The sequence below is a fragment of the Saccopteryx bilineata genome, chromosome 6 (genome assembly GCF_036850765.1).
Source record: "Saccopteryx bilineata isolate mSacBil1 chromosome 6, mSacBil1_pri_phased_curated, whole genome shotgun sequence".
NCBI classification, from domain to species: Eukaryota; Metazoa; Chordata; class Mammalia; order Chiroptera; family Emballonuridae; genus Saccopteryx; species Saccopteryx bilineata.
Window position 1 is genome coordinate 42,472,935 of NC_089495.1, and position 14,507 is coordinate 42,487,441.

The following is a 14,507-nucleotide window of genomic DNA, read 5'->3' on the forward strand; positions in this document are numbered from 1 at the left end:
TACAAGTAGGCCCCTAGGCTTACTTAATTTTATCCAAAATATTTTGAACTTCGTGGATTAGTCTGCGGGCCGCACAAAACTGTTCGGCGGGCCACATGCGGCCCACGGGCCGCGAGTTTGAGACCCCTGCTCTAGATCATGAAACCAATGCTCTCCCTGGGCAATAGTCCTTGGTTTACAATCATGTTTCTGAATCCTACACTTTCAATGAAACTGTGTCTTCAAGTCTCCATTTCCATGCCAGAATCATCAATCAGCCTTATACATCTTTCCAGATTTCTAGAATGGGAATATTTCAGCCTGGCATGTCCCCATACCCCAATTAAATGAGAGAGGCCTGACCTGTGGTGGCGCAGTGGATCAAGCGTCCACCTGAAATGCTGAGGTTGCCAGTTCGAAACCCTGGGCTTGCCGGGTTCAAGGCACATATGGGAGTTGATGCTTCCTGCTCCTCTCCTCCTTCTCTCTCTCACTCTCTCTCTCTCTCTTCTCTAAAATGAATAAAAATAATTTTTTAAAAATGAGAGTATGTCTACCCAAGTATTTTTGCACCAAGCTGAGTTATCCACCAGTGAAGACTATTTATTAAGTAGAGCAAATAATTGCTAAAAACAAGTCTTTGAAGCTGAAGATGTACTTTGCTAATATATATTTTGATATATAGCTGGCTTTACTCACTCACTTCTGACTATGAAGTGAGGGCACACTTATTTTTAATACCTGAGTGTTTATGGCAAGCCCGTGGGTCTACATTCCCACCTGGGTACAGTTCCTCCATCCTGACTTCTTCCTGCAGCCGTGCTGTTTTCTCTGCTCTTCAGGACAGAACGTCTTCCAATGATAAATGCTTCCTGATACCCTGCACCATCTTGAATAAGGAATTGGGCTATCCTAATCACCCTGCTCTCACTGTCTCCCTCACCTTTTACAAGAACGCATGGAATGTTTATGGTTAGCAGAAAGACCGCATCTCGTCACACAGTCATTTCTAGAAGTGGCAGTCTCAGATACACAGGCTCCAACCACACCTAAGCAGCCGTGCCCAGCCTCCCCTGCCCTTGAGGAAGCCATGTCTATCACCATCAGTGAGAACCTTGGTGACTGCAAACATCTGAATGCAGACTGAACTTCCTCCTAGCCCCAGAGACATCCCCTCTTCCCGGTCTCAGGCTCACCTCAATGAGAGTAGCCACAGCTATTTCCTCCAGGCTCACACCCTCCAGCATCTAACTCAGAATGCATGCACCAAACAATGACAATAATTCACAGAGCAATACCCAAAGTTTGGCTTATTCAGTTTTAAATAACATTATGTGTGGGAATCCAACAGCCCATTTTAAAAACTCTGCCCTGAGCCCAGTTTCATTGTCTTCCATCCCACACAAGGAAAGAAAACATCAGTCCTGCTTGTCCCTCACATCATGGTCCAGTTTTCCAACTTGCCATCTAAGGGCTTAGGCAAGAATTCACACACACACACCCTCTAAGAACAAGCAATAATTTTCAGACATAGAACACTTTCAATTATGATTCAAGAATGAGAAAGAACATTGTATAGGATTCTGCAGGACCACAACCTTGGCAAAGGCTACAATTTCCATTACACAACAAAACACTGATCAGCCCAGCATGACACATCTGCCTTTACATTATGCCCTGGTGTTCAGAACTGAGCTCCCATTTGCCTTTCCACACCCACTCCCCCTGCCCACCTTCCAGGCTCTCTGCTGAGGGAAGCTGACCCGTTTGGAATATAACAGGCTCCCTTGCCCTCTGAATTCCAGTTAGGCTTTGCCAGTGAGGAGTCCTGATGGGAGACTAAGAAGAGAATTAGAAACTTTATTTCTCCAACTCCTTCCCTGTGGGGTCCCCTGGAGCTAGCTCTGTCCCTCCATCTTCCAAAGGTGGTCCTCTCTTCAAGGTTCTCCCAGGTCCCATAACTACCCCCACCCCTTGTCCCTCTGAGTCCAGGGGTGGTAACAGCTCTGTTTTATTAGCACTGGTTATTCCACTAATATTAGGGGCTTCCCAACAGCCTGCCCACACCTTTGTAAATAGTCCCTCTATTCACCCTCCGGAATCACCCTAATTCGAAATGCCAGTGGTTTCCTGGTGGGATGCTGATTGACACAAGGGGCTTTTCCAGGAATAGAGTCGAATGCCTGAAAAAGCTGGACAACATGGGCTCATATTCAAACACAGGAAGGTCTTCTGGTAGTTTCTGAAACTAAAGGATGTCGTAAGTGACTGTATGGTGGTGTTCCTGCATCCAGTTCTTCTTCTATCTCTATCCAACACTCCCTTCCTCAGGCTGCAGCCAGGCCTTTGTTCCCAAACACAATAAAGAAAAGTGTCTGAAAGTGAACGGTGCAAGTGTTGGCACCTATAAGCAAAATATATTATTATACTTGTTTTTCTATGATCTGAAAGGAAACAACACGAGAAGAGGAATTTTATTATGAACCGAATACCTTCATCCTGGCCTTTCTAGGCTAATGTTTAGGACTTCTTGTTTTAGAGTCTATTTTATAAGAAACATTGGCGATAGGCATATTTTTTTTGCCTTTAAAACTACATGCTTCTTATATAGTATTAAGCATTTAACCCTTGACTGGAGTCCTATCACATTTTTAAATTTTAACATTTCTCAAATAATTTGAAAATGTCCATTTGGAGCAATGTGAATGTTATTGCATTAAATGCCTGCCACTCCCTCAACAGATATTTGCTGATATGTGGTCTCCAAATGACAAGATTAGACTAGAGCACCCTAAACGGACCCCCATCCAGTTTCAATGACCAGTGGCAGGCTCCTGGGCAGGGCTGCACTCTGTTCTCCAGCAAGCACCATGTTTAAAAAGGGATGAAATTGTACTGGGCAAAACTAGAATGACCAAGAAGATGGAGGGGCCCAAAACTACAATAAGAAAAACATGAAAAATGCAGACAAATTAGCCTTAAAGAAAAGAAACTCTAGGGGCAGTGCTAGGCACCTTCAGTAATAATAGTGATGACCTGTCATTGAGCAGCTGCTATACACCAGGAGCTGCGCTAAGTGCCTTAGACACATTGGCTCGAATCTTCATAAGCACCCCATAAGTCATGCTTCCCAACCATCATTTCACGGAAGAGGAGACCTCCTGTCAGAGAGAATCGGACCTTGTCTGCCCACAAATCTTTCTCACTCTTCCCACTGCTTCCCTTCTGAGAGCTGACGAGCTATCATAGAATGGAAAATAGGCCTGTTTTGTTTTGGGTTTTTTGTTTTTTTCAGGGTCTGAGACATATAACTGGGAACAATGGGTGGAAATTACAGGAAGACAGATTTCAGTTCGATAGCAGGAAGAACTCTGTAGCACTGGGGCTGTTCACAGACGGAAGGCGCTGCTTTTGGAGGCTACATTTCCCACTGCTGGAGATATTTGAGCATTGTCTGCAGGGGCGATTTTGAAGACGAGAATGGAGTAGCAAAAGTACATCTGATTTAGATGATTTTTAAGATTTCTTTCCGCTCTCCTAAAATTTGTTCAGCCCAGGCAACAATCATTTCCCAGATTTAGAGGAGAGAGGGACACTTTTGCTTTCCCTTTTATTTTCTCCTTTACTGACAGCAAAAAGCTCTGTAAAAGTTTGAGTGCTCTAGAGAAGAGCTTCTCCCATGTCCAGCTCCAGCTCATCCCGTGAGGGCTCTTAGTTTAGGGGTTTGAAAGCAGCTCTCAAACCATCCCTAGTGTCTTTGAATCTGGATGATCTTAGCTTGGAAGTGTCCTGCATCCTCAGCCTCAACAGTCGTACCACAGTCCAGGCTCTTTAATCCTTATAGTCACACATGTAGGAGCAGTGTTTCAATATCTCACAAAACCTTAGCAAAATAAAATGAAACAGAAAATATAAAATAACACAACTTTCTTTCATACAAAGCTTTAAAGAGAAAGCCAGCAAACGTGTTTTAGACATCTCACAAAGTTCACATTGTATTGTGAAATTATTTTTAATGAAGCTGTTATTATGCTGCAAAAATGCAATAAAACATCCGAAACCTGAAATTTCCTATTTTTATCACCTCCTGTAAAATTTTTCAAAAAAAGCCAAAATGATTTGTTTCAAAATGTGTACTGGAATAATTGGATTGAGAGTTTTCATGCCAACTTTCCATTTGGAATGAAAACTAGAGATTGTTACTTCATAAACCACTGAAAATATGAGCACAAAATGAAAAGGGTAAAATATTATGGAATATAAATGTAATCAAACAAAACAGACCCTGGAAGGAACCACTGATTTACCATCTCCCAGTGTGTGGTTCAGCACAGGAACCTCTTTTATATAACAAAGTGTTCACAAATAATTGGTTTTACCTGAATCCTCTAATTACTTCTGGAAAGAGAAATGCAATATACATAAAATTCTGTATGTGCACATACATAATGCAAAAATGGTAACCCTACCCTGGTTAGTTTTTAAGCACAATATTATTCTAGATTGTTCACAAAGATGATATACCAGCTCCCTTCGTTTTCTCTTTGCAATACAACTCTTAGTCATTCCTTGTTACTAACTGGCAAAAATCGAATCCTTGGGTGCTAAGTAAATGCATTTTAGCACACAAATCAAGTGTAAGAAGTTTATTTCGGATTGTGATTTGTTATAATAGTCCTGCCAAATGACCAGAAATGAATCATGCGCCCAAATGTGTAAGTATATAGAAAGATGTTACTTATCTCATGATTTCAGATTTAATTTCAATTCACACCTTTCTTAAAGCTATTCTGGAAACTCAGTCACTGAGGGAACAGACAAACCTTCCTCAATGCAAATCGAGTTTCTGTTTTCAGTGGAAGTTCTTTCCAAACCATTCATCTCTGTCAATGTATACAGAGCACGCTCTTTCATGAACAGTTTCCAGAATTAAGTAGAGCAATTCTGTCTACCATCTGGCTCTGTGAGCAAAAAGTTTTTTTTCTATACGAAAATATAAAACTGACCTGCCCTGTAGTCTAGACTTTTATAATCTTTTCAAGGATATTGTCCATCTCCTCATCCATTTCCAATGAATGGAACTTTAGATGAACCAGTAATCAGAGGCAAAAGGACTGTAATGTCATTTCATATGTTTACTTAAGTAGTTCTTAAAGAACATAGAAAGTAGAATCGCTTATTTATGAGTACCACTATTCCTGGGAACCAGCCCAATATTTACTTTTAACTATGTGACAATTGAGCACATTTTCAGAAATACAGTAGGAAACACTGAATAACAGAAGCAACATGAGGCTTATTTAGCGGTTGCCCGTGTTGGTGGTTAAAGCTTCCCAGCTTTCACTGGTTGATTTGGAATTAGATGTCTTATCCGTGTAATCATTCTAACCACATAAGTTTGTGCTAGCATACTAGATAAAATCATAGTTGGGGGGGAAGCATAAATAATAACTATGACAAGAATGAGTCAGACCTTTTTTTAATTGTTCTTTTAATTCAATGGACTGCTTGCATTTGCAAAGTAAGTTTGGGTTTCAGTCACAGAATTGGTGTTCTTTCTCTACCTTCTTTAGCCTCACCAGAACTATATGCTATGCGTGGACAGATGTGGGCAAGGCCACAGAGGGTGTGTTGTTCTCCAGTATCTGCTGCTGTGAACATTTTAAATTGATCATTTGAAACACTTAAACCACCAAAATAAGATTTTCTTAAACCTTATTGTCTTTGTTTTCAAAGAGCAATTAATGAATGAAATTGGTGTCCATTGTGGGGAAAAAGAATGTTCTCATCTCTACCGTGCAAACCTACAGAAGTTGAGGCCACCCAGATTCCAACTCATGGGTACAGAATTAAACTCGGTACAAGACTAACCTCTTTCAGACAAAATAGCACTGATGTTAGTCAATGTTGTCTAAAAGATTTTGGTAGATCCACTGAAACAAGTCATCTGACTTAATGCCCTATAATCAGAAAAGCTCATGCTCCCAAACCCCAGCCCAACACTCCTCCAGTGGCAATGGCAGCTCCAGCATGTGTGAGCGCTACTTTCATAAGTGATATTTCACTTTAATAATAGAAAAACACTTAAAAGGCTTGATTGTATAAGTTATAAAGTCTGATTTATACAGTTGTAATTCTTTGTGTATCTTGTTGTAATAAAATAATAAAAGATAAATAGTTCAGATTTTTTTTTATGGGACTGTTTGTTGTGCTTAAAATAAAAGTTGAAACTCCTCTGTGGGATACTGATTTTAACATCTTTTCAGTCTGCCTTAGAGCAGGTAAGCTGGAGCTGTTGTAAACCACACTCCTGCAGGTAACTTGCCATGCTTACCACTAGGGGGAAGTGAAGCTAAGATAGTGACTCAGGTCTGCAAAGAAGGGAGAGAAGTGGAGACACGGTCATGAAGACAAAGCCCAAACAATGGGGGAAAGGTGGTGGAGGAGGGAGAGGAGCTTTGGCTGGGCACCAGGGTATTTAGGGAATCAGTCATCAGTTTCTTCAGATCAATGATTATGTGCCCTGATCAGTTAGCAAAGGTAGGGCCTGCCAAAACAAGCTTGCCAGGAGCTTCCATTTCAGAGAGAAGGGGAGTTTCTTCTGCTCCTCTTTCATCTAGGCAGAGAAATGAAATCATGCTTCCTGATGAGGACCGGCATTTTTGAAGAATTATCAGCCATGACATGGACCCCAATGATAACACGTTTGGATCTGTTTTTGCTTTTGTTTAGTTTTCCTACTTAACACAAGCTCCTTCCATAATGGCAAATGAAGTAGAATGGAAAGAGGAGGTGGGCTGGGGGAGGGGGGTGTTGCTAAGTGTGGGGGATGCAAATCAAGCCCCAGGGATGGGCTCAGTAGAAATGAGCATTGTACTTCTAGGTTTAAAAAACCATCTCTTCTCCCCCAAATCATGTTCCATTCAGTATTTCCAAAAATAATGGCAAAAGTCACCATTGAAATAGATTGTGAATTGTCTGGTTTCGGTCACTGATAAGAATAAACCTGCTGAGGCCAGCTAATCTTTTGTCACTGTGGCTCATTATGCTATTGTTCGAACACTGGGGACCTTGGAGGATAAGGGTAGGAAAAAGAAAAAAAGAAGGAGTGAGTAACCCAGGGCTGGTAGCCTGGCCCTCTGGGAAAAGCCTACTACCCAAATGACCAAATCCGGGAGGCCAGAAGAATCCCATCCAATTCTCACCAGGGGCCCAGAACTTGTTTCTGTGGGAGTCTTTTGTGCCAAGCTAGAGCTGCACTGTACCCAAAAGACAATGGGAAACCTATGATATCTATTCCATCATTCTATCATATTACTCTATTTCTTCGCATAGCATTTATCACTATCTAATATTTATCTATCTGTTCACTTCTTCATTTATTCATTTCTTTATTGTAATTGCCTGTCTCCACTAAACTTTAAGCTCCATAACAGCAGGGACTTTTCTATATCCTTTCCCATGGCATGACCAGAAAATAATCTAGGTAGGACATGGCACATGTCTAATAACTATTATTGCATGAATAAAGATTTGTATTTGAGAGAATGTCCAGCAGTAATGTAGAAGATGGACTGTGGTTTGGGGGCGGGGGAGGAGAAAGCAAAATGTGTGCTAAGATAGTAAGCAAGAAATATGCAATAAGGTATCCATTCCATTTCCATCTCTAGCCTGGTTGCGATGTTAGTGCTGGGGACAGGAGATCCAAAGCCTGCATCTACAGTGTGTGGGGTTGGGGAAGCAGTCACAGCACCAGGACAGAAGCAGTGTTTAAGGGGTGAATCAGAGAGTCAGGCAGGCAATGAAAAATGTGGGCAGTCAAAAGGGGCAGTGTGCAAATAGAAGTATGAACCAGCAGGTAGGAAACCATGGAGATCCAGGTGCAAGGTAGTTAAAACTGTAAAAGTAGATGTGATATCTCTTTCCACTACTGAGTAACAAAACATGCATCAAAGAAAAAGCCTGAGAATGGATCCTGGGTAGAATCAATGCTTACTAAGATACAGAAGGTCACGAGGAGTTTAAAAATGGACAGTAGTGGCTGCAATGGTTCCCAGGACCCCTACATCAATCACCTGCCAGCTCCTGGAAGTGTTGGTGGCTGCTGGCTCTCTGCTGAGTCTCTCTCTGAGAACCCCTCTCAGTGAAAAGAACCATCCTGCCCAAGTTCATGGCATCTCTCCAGGGACAACTCTCAGCCAATGAATGAGTGGTGGATGAAGTGGGGAAGATACAGGACTGGCCCTTCCTTCAGGGTAGTTCAACTCTGAAAGCTCATCCCAGCTGAGACTCCCGGTGCTGTTGACTGAGGCCCTTTAAATTCAACTACAAATTTCTAATTCTTCCTCTTCTCAGGGTTACTTCTATTCTTCCTTTATAGGCATCAATATCAAGGTCACTCCTCAATAAACTTGTTTCACACCAATCTTTATTCCCACATCTATTTCCCAAAAAACATAACCTAAGACAGAAGATACCAGAAGTGATCTAAAGAAACAGACTATAGCCTGACCTGTGGTGGCGCAGTGGATAAAGCGTCGACCTGGAAATGCTAGGTGGCCGGTTCGAAACCTTGGGCTTGCCTGGTCAAGGCACATATGGGAGTTGATGCTTCCAGCTCCTCCCCCCCTTCTCTCTCCCTCTCTCCTCTCTCTCTCTCTCTCTCTCTCTCTCTCTCTCTCTCTCTCCCTCTCCTCTCTAAAAATGAATAAATAAAAAATAAATAAATAAATAAATAAATAAAAGAAACAGACTATAAAATGGAATTATAGAGCTGGATCACCCAGATGCAGGCCAGAAATAAACACCCAAACCAGTGGTGGGGGAGGCCCTGACAGCCCCCTGCTTTCTAGAAAGGTAGAGTTGTTAAAGCTTTTATTGGTGATGAACTGGGTTGGGATATGTGCAATATCCAAGCTTTTGTGAGACTCAGAAAGGTACCACTTCTGAGAACAAAGGAACCGGTGGCTCTTGCGGAGTCAGTAGTCATTAAAGAAAGACAACGTGAGGCTTAGGGTTGTGATTCAGCGTTTGACAGTAAAGTGTGAAAGTTAGAAAGCCTCATGGGTGGCATCTAAGACTTTCATCTCCTATGGATGGAGGACAGAAAGAGCTAAGGCTAATGCCCAACAACTTAATTTACTCTGAGAATAGGAGCACTTTCAAGATAATGACGCTTCATCTCTGGCAAATCTGCTATGAATGTCAGTAGCTTCCTTGGAATGACTGGGACCCTACAACCTGACACTGGAGTTAATGCTGACAGTTAAAATGTTAAAACTCCACTTGTAGATATATGGGCCTGGGGAAGGGAACCTCTCCAATCTGTTGAGGCTGTGCCTGTGCCTTGCTTGAACATGAAGCAGAAATATCTGCATTGTAAGACACCACACAATCTATCCCTGCTCCCACTTCCAATTAGAGTCTGGTGCAAGTAACACATGGCAGGAAAGTGCTGGGCCTGCTGAGGGAAAAAAAGCACTGAACCCCACAGGGGCTGCAGGATCCAGCCCATGTGTACTAGTGTTGGGCAAACAAGTGTGTTAGGCTTGCTTGCTTGCACTTTGCCAGATTGGTGCATGAGCACAGGCAGCACCATGCGTGTATAGTCTATGAAAGGCTGCAGGTGCTTGCCCTTAGGGCAGCAGATTGTATATAGATTGCGTACTACTTGCCGCCATTGGGAGAGACCATTGTTTGCTATTATTTGCCAAAGAAAGGGTTTCCCTCCCCTATCCTGTTTTGCTCCTCAGCCCAGAGAGAAATGGAAGCAGTTTCCCCTGCCTGCTTGCTCATCCGCTGTTGTGAGACTCTAATAAACACCATCCTCTGGCTCCACAGTTCCTTTACCATCTGCCCAAATCCGATGGGAACCTGCATGGCAATGGCCACCGGCCTTACAACAGACCAAGACTGAGATTGTTTATGGGACTGGATCGTAAAGATGATGGATCAAAGGCAGCAAAAGATAAAAGTTAGATAACGTTGGGTTTACTTATACAAGTGCAGTCTACTGCAACAAATGATTTGAACTCTGACAATGACTCTGGGAGATGATTTCAGAATGTTGCTAGGGTGACTCATGAAACTTTGAAGAAAATTATGGCCTACATTAAGTAAAATTGAAATGCCAGAACTGATGTCACAGATTAAAGGAGTGATAAAACAAATCTCAATCCCTGAGCCAGTTTTCTGACCCAGACCCCACAAAACAAAAAAAGACCCTCAGGAGTCCCTATGGGAAATAAATATAGTAATGATTCTTAGTCTTTTGCCAGAGGGAGCTATAGTCATTTATTTAGGAAATCATACAATGGAAAAGTGGAATATTAAAGCATGAAAGTACCTGTGCACTTTGATCTCCTCATGCCATAAGTCTATCAGGCAAGAAGAGGACTGATAATCCTGGCAGAGGGATTGACTCTGAACCTCAGGATGAGATGCCCTTACTTTGACACAATGGAGGCAAAGAAAAATATGTTCATGGCCAATACTGAAGGTAAGGGACAAATGCATCACTCACACCTAAGAAGGGCATTCAGGCTAGCTTCTTATCCATTTGGAAATGAAGATCACTTCCCCAGGTAAGCGACCTATACCAGCAGAGGTACCAATGGAGGAAGCAGACACTGTGGAATTGGTATTAGAGGGAGGAGACAATGACTATCATTTGTGGTCTCAAGATCAGCTGCAGAGTCTGTATTTCATCTTGCTGTGGACTAAAGATCTGTGTCCTCCCTCCCAAATTTATACATTGAAACCTAACCCTCATTGTGATTGTGTTAGAAAGTAGAAGGTTTGGAAAGTGAATAGGTACTGAGGGTAAAAACCTTATCAATTTAATTGTGTCCTTATAAAAGAGACCCCACTGAGATCCCTTACCCTTCTTCTACGTGAAGACACAATGAGAAGATGGCTATGAACCAGGAAGCAGGCTCTCACCAGGCACCATATCTGGTGGTTCCTTGTTCTTGAACTTCAGCTTCCAGAACTGTGAGACATAGATTTCAGTTGTTTATAAGCCACTCAGTCTATGGTAATCTACTGTAGCATCCTGAATGAACTGAAACATCCCATCAACCTTCCTCTTATAACATCTTAGGAAAAGAACCAAGCAGTCTTGAAGAAGCTATACCTAGAACAATGCTATGAAGGTAATACATATGATAGCATAAAGACTCAAGGATGCTGTGGTGAGCTACTCAGATCCACTCTATATCAGCTGAAGATTGCTTTGCCCAAGATCATGCCCCCTCCTTAGAGAATGGCTTGTCTTAATGACTGGCCCATAAGTGGAGGAGAATAATAAAAACTCATTTTCCTTACCTCAAGGTGGAACAACTGCAAAGGACCATCTCAATTCCAGAGCTACCTGTAAGATAGAGACTAAGAAGGATAGCCTAGAAAGAAAGAGGTAATAAACAAGGAAGTAGTGCTCCAGAAACTAGAGAGATGTTCCTAAGAGGAATGTGTGGAAGTCGTCTGGGATTTTCTTTAAAATAATCTCATAAGAGAGTTAAAGAGGGAGAGTGGAGACAGATATATACTGCTCACAAAAATTAGAGGATATTTCAAAATGAATATGAAGCTATAAAATATCCCCTAATTTTTGTGAGCATTAAACATGAAACTGGATCGGTTATGATAACTGCAAAGTTGGGTGATGAGCACGAAATGTTCATTTATATTTTCTCTACTTTGTGTATATTTGAAATTTTCTGTAATAAAAACTTTAAACAAAATACCCACAAACAGAAAAGGAGTGAATATTAATGAATATTGTGTAGGTGGCAAATTTAGAAAACGAAGAAGCTAAGACTTACCTTTTCCTTGTCTCTCAGCAGCACTGCTCTAAGCACTGGGGATACACCAGTGAACAAAACAGATGACAATCCTTGCCTCTGTGGGATTAGTTTCTACTAGGGGAGAGACAGACAATAAACAAAATAATTAATACAAGAAAAGTGTTTTTGTGCAGGTATGTGCTGCTTTTTCTTCCCTTCCCCGAGAGTATAGTGTATAGCCTGGGGAACACATAACTGGCTCATGGATGAAGGCAGAGCAATGAAAATATTCTATGAAAGTACCAGGATCACAGATTACACATACAAGTTCTCCCTGGACCCCTTAACCCAACCATAAAGTAGAAAGATAGTTTCCGTCTCCTCAAATCTAGCAGGACTTACAACATGGAAAGAATCACTTATGAGGAGCCCAGAGTCAACTATGCTTTCCATGAGGTTGATTTTTACTATGGGTTTCAAAAGAAGCAAAACGACTATAGCAGATCTACACCCTATATAACCTCTGTCATTCAAGTTGGCTGGGAAGACCAGAGCCTCTTTCCCAAAATATTAAGCAAAAGTTCCATTATGTGTCATTGGCTCTGATTGAATCATGAACCCAAAACCAAACACTGTCACCAAAGGAATGCAATGCATTCACTGACAGAAATAAGTCTTATGCACCTTCCCTGAGCTGAGGGTGGAGACTTGCTCAGGGATAAGCACATATTACAAATGGCAGGATTTGTTTTGACAGTAGAGTCTACAGGACTTGATGATGAATTTTAAAGAAATAATAGAGCAGGATTTTCAATAGGGTTACCATCACTCAGAAGGGAATTTTACATCTTTATAGGAGTATTTCTGATTGTCACAATTATTGAATGGAAACTACTGGCATTTAGTAGGCAGGAGTTAGGGACAGATTAATGCTCAGCAGAGATAGAAAAAGTGTACAGAGCAGTTTGCAAAGAGTAGATAGTCCTGCATCTTACACAATTTTTATATATTTTATCTAAAATTAAGCCTGGGCCCTGGCCGGTTGGCTCAGTGGCAGAGCGTCGGCCTGGCGTGCGGGGACCCGGGTTCGATTCCCGGCTAGGGCACATAGGAGAAGCGCCCATTTGCTTCTCCACCCCCACCCCCCTCCTTCCTCTCTGTCTCTCTCTTCCCCTCCCGCAGCCGAGGCTCCATTGGAGCCAAGATGGCCCGGGCTCTGGGGATGGCTCCTTGGCCTCTGCCCCAGGCACTAGAGTGGCTCTGGTCGTGGCAGAGCGACGCCCTGGAGGGGCAGAGCATTGCCCCCTGGTGGGCAGAGCATCGCCCCTGGTGGGCGTGCCGGGTGGATCCCGGTCGGGCACATGCGGGAGTCTGTCTGACTGTCTCTCCCCGTTTCCAGCTTCAGAAAAAATACTAAAAAAAATCATATAAAATTAAGCCTGAATGTATGCTCTACAATAAGGTGAGTTACAAACTATAGAAATGATCCCTGAAAGTATAGTCTTACAAGGTGAGTTACAAAGGGAAGATTTGTTTTCTATGACACTATCACCACCCCTGACCCATATCATAACAAAGAAAATTATTTTGTTCTCGCATTTGCAAATAATAAAGGCTGAGATCATTTATAAAATTACAATACGTCCTCATTTTTTATATTAACATGCTCAGTCTGTAACTTGTGTTGACATATTATCAACTTATCCATTTTAATTAAGAATGGTTTCATCATCTTATTTTATATCCTTGGGAAGAAAAAAACACAAATTATGAAATGCCTCTGAGATTTTCCCTATGGTCATTAGGGAAGGGGGTGCCTCACACAATCAAATAGGAAAAGTGGGACATTCTGATGCTCAGCAGAGGAAAAAAAAAGTGTAGCTGTAGTCAGAAGTTAGTACACACTTAAGGGGGAAAAGTTATTCAAAAAGAAGTATTGGTAATATGCATTTTAAAAAGACGACAGCAGCCCTTGTCTGTTGGCTCAGTGGGAGAGTGTCAGCCCAGTGTGTGGATACCTCAGATTCAATTTCTGGTCAGAGCACATTGGAGAAACAACCATCTGCTTCTCCATCCCTCCCCCTCTCCCTTCTCTCTTTCTTCTCCTCCCACAGCCATAGCTTGGTTGGAGCAAGTTGGCCCCTGGTGCTAAGGATACCTCCATGGCTTTGCCTCAGGTTGACATCAATAAATCATCTGGAGCTGCAGATTCATGGTAAGGCTCCACTGGGGATGGAACCACTTCTAAGTTCATTCATATGAGTGTTTCAGGGTTCAGTTCCATTCAGCCTTTTGAAATGAGAGCCTCAGTTCTTCCCTGGCAATTGGGCAGAGGTTATGCATAGTTTGTTTTAACCAGTGCTTCTCCATATCGGGGCTAGCTTCATCAGAATAAGCAAAAGCAAGAGTGAGAGCAAGAGCAGGAATGGGGGTGAAAGGATAATGAAAGCCACAGTTTTTATCAAGTGATCTTGGAAATGATTTCTTATTATTTTGCTGGATCTCTTTCATTAGAAAAAAAGTCACTAAGTCCAGGTCTATCCACAATCGAGGAGAAAGGATAACAGAAAGGTTATAATATAACTGGAAGCCTTTTAGAAAGCTACTTACCACATAGCCCAAGCATTCATGCACTGTGTGTTAAAATTATATATTTATATAATATAAAATATGTTATAAACTACATTTCTTTTACTTTTCTATTTTATGATGGCTAAGGCATGTTATTAATATTTTTACTAGGTG

General features: G+C 41.9%; 1 pseudogene; it reads right to left on the reverse strand.

Annotated features, from left to right (window-relative positions):
- Window positions 1-13,131: 13,131 nt before the first annotated feature.
- LOC136309685 (small nucleolar RNA U3) lies at window positions 13,132-13,267 on the reverse strand (annotated as a pseudogene).
- Between the last annotated feature and the right edge of the window lie 1,240 nt (window positions 13,268-14,507).